Source organism: Akebia trifoliata, chromosome 7, assembly GCF_017979445.1.
Source record: "Akebia trifoliata isolate Shusen 1 chromosome 7, ASM1797944v1, whole genome shotgun sequence".
Taxonomy (NCBI): Eukaryota; Viridiplantae; Streptophyta; class Magnoliopsida; order Ranunculales; family Lardizabalaceae; genus Akebia; species Akebia trifoliata.
The window spans coordinates 33,932,656-33,939,483 of NC_141381.1; the positions used below are offsets into that span (position 1 = coordinate 33,932,656).

Below are 6,828 nucleotides of genomic sequence, written 5' to 3' on the forward strand. Positions count from 1 at the left end.
ACAAAGTTATTGGACATAAATACCTTTCAATGGTGAGCGCAGCCATGTGGAACAGGATCTGAAAGTTTACTTCAGCCAATGCTTGGTTAATCTATAAGTTAAATATGTTCTTGATAGTTGAATAATAGCTATAGTGAACATCTTCTTGGTTGATATGAAGTTGCACTTTTAACCATCAAGTGGTAGACCAAATGTCCCCAAAAGAAGCATAGAGTAGATATCCAACAAATTTAAGGGAGAAGATTGCAGATCCTATGAGAGTCATTTTCCTGAAAGAGGTTGTGTTTGGGTGGGGGGGGGGGGTCTTTGTTTGTATGAGTGGGTGGGTCAATGGGTGGATGGATGGTTTGCGTTCTGATACAAAAGAGGCACAATATTTTTACAATTCAATTAAAATAGTTATGCTTCTTTAAAAATAACTCTAACCATGAAACAAATTTTAGACAATTCGTTGTAGTTCATGAATACCAAAAGAAGGAACTATTTCATGTATGGTTTTACCACATCATACCTTCATTTATTAGAAGAAAGTTCAACATTGAAGACAAACCACCAATGGATAAATAGTAACACAACTTTTTGGTTCCACCATTTTTAGACAACGTCACATCTAAAATACAAAACCGTGAAGATTGATAATTGAGCATTCCTAAAAACCTAGAAGTACCTTAGTCAATTGTACTTCTTCAACAACTCAATGGCTATGTAGTTAATGTGAAGAAAGATGAAATCCAAAATTCTAGAACTCTGCTTCTCAAATAGTGTAAAACAAACTAGCCCAAGACTCACAACCAAGAAGAAGAACAATTAAAAGGATGAAAAGGGAAAATATTAATTTAATTTAAAGAAATTTTACAAGTTGGAAATGAGATCTCCACTTACACAAGGTATGAAATTTGGAGTGTTGATGGTTTCTTACTCACTTTCTCTTTTCTCAAGGGCTATTTCAAGGACTTGGTGGTGAATGGGATTCCCTACATGTACATATAGGTGGTGGAGGAAATTTATAGCATGTGAGAATGCTTGTTCAAGAGGGTTCAACATGGAAAACGAATTTGCCACACATTCTTGTGCGACAAGAGATGCAACATTATACTCTGCCCCTATCGTAGAAAGGGACACCGAAATATTACTTCATGCTACACCATGCACATGCCGATCCACATGAGAAAGTGACATGGTATGAACAACACGTGAAGTGGTGCCCATACAAAATTACATAAATACCCTCACTAAATCCCACAAAATAAAATAAGAAAATAAAAATAAGATTTCTAGAAAATTCACTTTAAAATTTAACAGTTAAGAAGACCTAATTAAATAGAAACAAAGATTATTTTTTTGTTTGATAGGTATAGCATTAGTAGTTAGCAAATGAAATTGGGCTCTAGGGCAAATTGAAACAAAGATAGAACACCAAAAACAAAAAGAATTCAGCTGCACTACATACCCTTAGAAGAAGAGATAAAAAGAATTGGGACTAACATATAACAAGATGTGCAGTATAGTAAATAATTGAGACCTCAATAGGTAAAACTACATTGGAGTAAGAAAAAAAAAACATAAGTAATATTTAAAATAAAAATCCAAAGTTAAATAATTGATGTGAACAACATTGCAAGAAAGAACTCGGTGACATTATTATATTAGAAGAGTACTAGGAAAAAGTTCGAAGGGGGACCTAAGTTGATATGGAAGTATTTGGATCGTCACCAAGAAATATTTCAAGCCAAAACATGACAAACTAAGCCAACAGACCTTCTTTTAATGACTAATTAAATATAACATCTTCCCTTATCAATGAAACCCACACAACTGATATGCAATACTTAAACCCCTTATGAGTATGGATAGTAAACAGAGGCAAAAGAGACAGTAAAGTCAACAGTGAATGTCTTATAGTCAATGAATAATTGAGACAGACACTTTTACTACTCATCTATTAGAAGAATATTCAACATTTGTCGTCACTGGGTGAAATAGTGAACTAGACTATTCTAGACTAGGTTCAGATATTAGGCCAACATGCAGTTCGATCACTATGGAAACTAAATGCAACCTAGTGAAATGTCAAACCTAGCCAGTGCCCAAGGGAGATGTACTTTTTTATTTCTTTTTTCGACGCAACAACCAACCCCATTGAAAGTAGGACTAATCCTTTTAGATACACCATGCCACCACAAACATGTGTATCGAATAAATCACGAGTAGGAAGACTCAATCTCACGACCCTGGGGAGCAAACCCAGGCCGCTCAACCACTGCTCCACCACTCGGGTGGTTTATTTTAATTTATAAAGTAAAATCACCAATGGTGAGACTCAATCTCACGACCTTGGGGAGCAAACCCAGTTCGCTCAACCACTGCTCCACCACGAGTGATTCCTCTTTATTTTATCGAATAAAACCATGAGTGAGGAGACTCAATCTCCCGACTCTGGGGAGCAAACCCAAGTCGCTCAACCACTGCTCCACCACTCGTGTGCTTTTTTTCTTTTTTTTCTTATCCCCCTTTTTATGATTTTGCATTAAGATTTTCAGAGGACGAGCTTTTTAGCCTTTATGCTTTCACACTTTTGAACTTCAGGGTATCATCATTTTTCAACCCAGGGTTTACTATTAGGTAGCCTTTTCCAATGGCACATACCAATGGCGGCTTTCACACTAATGTATCATTTTTTTTCTTTTCTTTTTGGGCTTCATTTCTTTTCACTTTTTTCTCTCATCTTCTTTTTTATGATTTTGCATTGAGATTTTCAGGGGATAAGCTTTCTTAGTCCTTTTGCAATGTGGTGGCTGTCACACTTTTAAACTTCAGGTATCATCATTTTTCAACCCAAAGTTGACAATTAGGCAGCCTTTTCCAAGGGCACATACCAATGGCGGCTTTCACACTAATTATAAACAGTCATTTTTACTACATCTCAACCCATAAGGAAATAAGTAAGGAAGCTCAATCAAAGGATACATATAGGATCACATAGTGATAAAAACTGCAACATGGCCACAATCTAATCCTTGCTAGTAATAGACAGGGGTGCACTATGATTATCAAAGACTAACTAGTTGAATCACCCTCTAATTGAAGAGTAGTAAAGAGCCTATCAATTGAGATTCAAAGAGATCTAACTCATACTATAGACTCAACTGCTCTAGATTCTTAAAAAATATTCAATCGTATTCTAATTTTTCATCTATTTATTAAGAAAAATTTTAAAACTATGAAAAAATAATTTTCTTGTTTGCCTACTAAAAACATTTTATATGAAAACTAATTATCATAAACAAGCAAACATTATTTTCACTACAAATGAAATCCAACATCCAAACATTATTTTCACCACAAATGAAATCAAACATCTAATGCATGCATACAGTTTACTATAAATATGTTAGAAAATTAAGTAATTCTTATTTTCTAATTACGTTTAATGAAATAAATGTTGGATGGTCAATTAGAATCAAGATAATAGATTGAGCTACACAAGATAACAATGAAGATATGGATCAATAGAAAGACAATATAAAAAAAATTAGAAATGAACACCTTCAAGAATATACAAGAGTAGCTCTAATAGGTGATAAATTAAGAAAAAGTCGATAAAGATGGTTTGCATAACATTAAGTGAAAGCTAATTATAAATCTAATTCGAACGAATATATAACTTGAAGGTTCTAAATGAGCATCAAGAAGAGCAAAATGAATGAGGATTGAGGTAGTGGAAGTAGATATGAACACACTATCAAAACAAGAAATTGATTTGGATATTAAGGAATCAAGGAATAAAGGCAAATACAAAATCTTTCATATTAAATGAAGAAGTAAGGTAAAGGTGACAAAATTATTTTTAGAAATTATTAAATGAGGATAACACTAAAACCTAGAATTAATAAATCATACATCAAGAAAGAAAACCAATACAATTTCCTAGATTCATCGAAAGAAAGACAATTAAGAACCAAATTATACCTAAGATCTCTAATTAAATTGAGACTACAAGTGAATCAGTTGAGAAATATTATCAAGGTATGAATCTTACACCCTCTATACTTCCTGAGGAAATAACTTAGTTACTGCGCAATCATCATCCAGTATTTGCATGCGTTCCATGTTCCTAAAAGTGAGTCCACTATCATCATCACCCATCTCTTCTGCATTTGCAATGATTGTTTCAAAAGCTTCAATTAAAACAAGATTTTTAGTGCTATAAATCAACTATATGAATTACTGTTGGGAGGTAACATAGAACATATAACAAGATCTGTAGTATAGTAAATAATTAACCTACATAGCTAAAAATATATCGGAGAGAACAAAAAAAGGCATCAGTCACAAGCCATTTTTTTGTTACTCTCTCACTACAGGCCAACCAAGGAACTGGTGTAAGGACCTCAATTTATGGACCAAAAGCTAGAGGGATTTTATCTCAAAATTTCCCTTCCTTTTATATAAGCACTTACTAAAACCTAGGTTCTTTTAATCTAGACTTCCCTCCCTTCAATTGGATTTTAAATATCAAATGATTTAAGATTAACAAGAAAAAAGTTGTTACCATTCATTATTATTAGGTCCATTGGTTGAACATAATGAAACCATGATTGTTGAGACACATGTCAAGAATACAGGAAGTTGCGCATCAATTAGATGAAATCCCTTTCTTATTGTTGATACGAACTGCATTTCTCTAACTCCAACTCTAGAGAAAACTGTTGAATCGAACTGCAAAAAATAGTTAGTTAAAAATTAAATGTTATCATAAAAACACATAGCATTGCAATAAATAAATAAATAATCCAAAAGAAAAATAAGTACATGACAACAGCCTATTTGTAATGTTGTGAGAATATGGAGGAAGCCTTGTTTAAATACCTAGAATGTATATGAGATAGGCATCACTAACAAAAAGGGTCCTTACAATAGATGACATGTTGTCACCATGGGTAGTGACTTGGAACACTTCATAATCACTCTTGGTTAACTATAAACTTTGAATTACAGAGTTAAATATAAAAATGACTATTTCTATGGATCTATGTATTTTTTAGAACTTGTTAGTCCTCATATTTACATGAGTATTTATATCATTTTTAAAGTCATTTGTATATCATAAGAAGTGGGGGTTTTGTTTTTTCAAAATTTTAAATGTCATTTCTTTGATTTTAAAGTAAATGGAAAACTCGTCGAGATTGCTTAACAGCATTTACAGATTGTAGATGTGTTATATTAACACTATGTACATGTATACAATTTTTTGACTACCTAACTAGCTAAATATAAATATCCAACAACCCATCTAACAGTGATCATACCTTAAGTTGAAAAATGTTTGATTTCCATTATATCCAACCTCCGATCCATGAATTATTGGGGTATTATATGGCTAGATTCTAATATGATTCAAACAGACAAGCTCTCAAAGGTTCTTAGTTCATAGTTTTTCCCCCTAATAAGTAAGATTCTTATTATCTACAATAGATAAAGACATCTTTTTTCTGAATTTAACAAGCTAAAAATTCGAAAATTTAGTATATAAAAAAATAAAATACAAACCCAGAATGCTCCTGGTGCATATGATAGACCCAAAACAAAACAAAACAAAAAACCAAACCCCTAAAAGAAAGAACGAAGGCATATCCATCAAAAAACAGAATTCTACAATATTTACAGATCTGAGCCATTTACATGACCTTAATTTCAAGGAAATTAATCATACATGCCTGCTCTTGAACAATGTTATGGAGACTTCGGTAGACATTCCTTTGGCATCTCCACAAACAAATAGAAAATCGTTCCAAACATCTGCAGATTGATTGCCTCACAAAAATGGGAGCCCAATCGCAATCGTGGTTCTCTTCCTAAGGTACGGTATTTTGGAGAAATATGGATTGCAAAACCTCATTAGGATCAAAAACCCTAATCACAGAGAGAGAGAGAGAGATGGGAGCCCGATTGCAATCGCGGTTCTCTTCCAAAGGCACAGTATTCTGGAGAACGATGGATTGCAAAAGCCAAATTAGGAGAAAAAACCCACAATTACACAGAGAGAGAGAGAGAGAAGCCTTCTGTAGTGTTGGAAAGCTGGAGCGTCCTAGGGTTGGTGTTTAAATAGAACGTTTTGGTTGTTTGGGCGGAAAATCGAACCGTTGTGAGAGCCAGCCACGATTTTGTCCAGCTGGAAGCCATTTCAATTTGCATTCTCACTCGCACTAGATAAATCATTTTACTTCCTTTTAAAATTATTTACTAATACGTACATATTATATTTAAATAATTATATTTTATTTAAAAAATGAAGTAGATTAAGAAATGCCCAATTATATTTCAATTTAGATAAAAAATATTAAAATTACTATAAATATTCACATTTTTATTTAAATTGACTTAATTTTTATGACATTATCATTAAAATGATTTAAATCCCCCCCCCCCCTCTTATATCGATTGAGACAAAAGTTAATTATTACTACAACATGAAAAAAACTCTCAATCACAATGTCAAGCAAAATGGCCCTTAGTTAGATATCTTATATCTTGCTAAGTGTGGAGACTATTAGTCACGCAAAATGATGAAAACACGTATCATAAATGGGTGAGGGAGCCCACTGGAAAATATGAGTCAACATTTTAAATCAAGTCAGTAAATAGGAAGTTGCTGAGCTCAACACCCCAAACTGAGCACGTTACAGAAGGAAGGAAGTTAGTGGTTTGTAGCCCTACCATGAACAGTTACCGTGTAAGTAGATTGTACGTTTGCTATTAGTCGAGATCACCAAAAATAGAGTATGGTAAGACCTTAGGTTGACAAGTGTAAGATGACAAACTATGATC

The 6,828-nt window shown here is 33.3% G+C and overlaps 1 protein-coding gene across 22 annotated transcripts in view; it reads right to left on the reverse strand.

The window, feature by feature from the left end:
- LOC147399321 (phosphomevalonate kinase, peroxisomal-like) overlaps positions 1 to 6,160 on the reverse strand; it is a 28,053-nt gene extending 21,893 nt beyond the window's left edge. For 5 of the 22 annotated variants that reach the window (XM_086448854.1, XM_086448855.1, XM_086448856.1 and 2 more), the window contains exons 1-3: positions 5,718 to 6,151; positions 4,553 to 4,719; positions 24 to 4,151 (exon numbers count right to left, since the gene is read on the reverse strand). The gene's annotated coding sequence lies outside the window, so the exon portion shown is untranslated. Of the gene's footprint in view, positions 1 to 23; positions 4,179 to 4,552; positions 4,720 to 5,717 lie in introns of all 22 variants that reach the window. The other 17 variants (XM_086448853.1, XM_086448849.1, XM_086448860.1 and 14 more) reach the window with 12 other exon arrangements.
- Between the last annotated feature and the right edge of the window lie 668 nt (positions 6,161 to 6,828).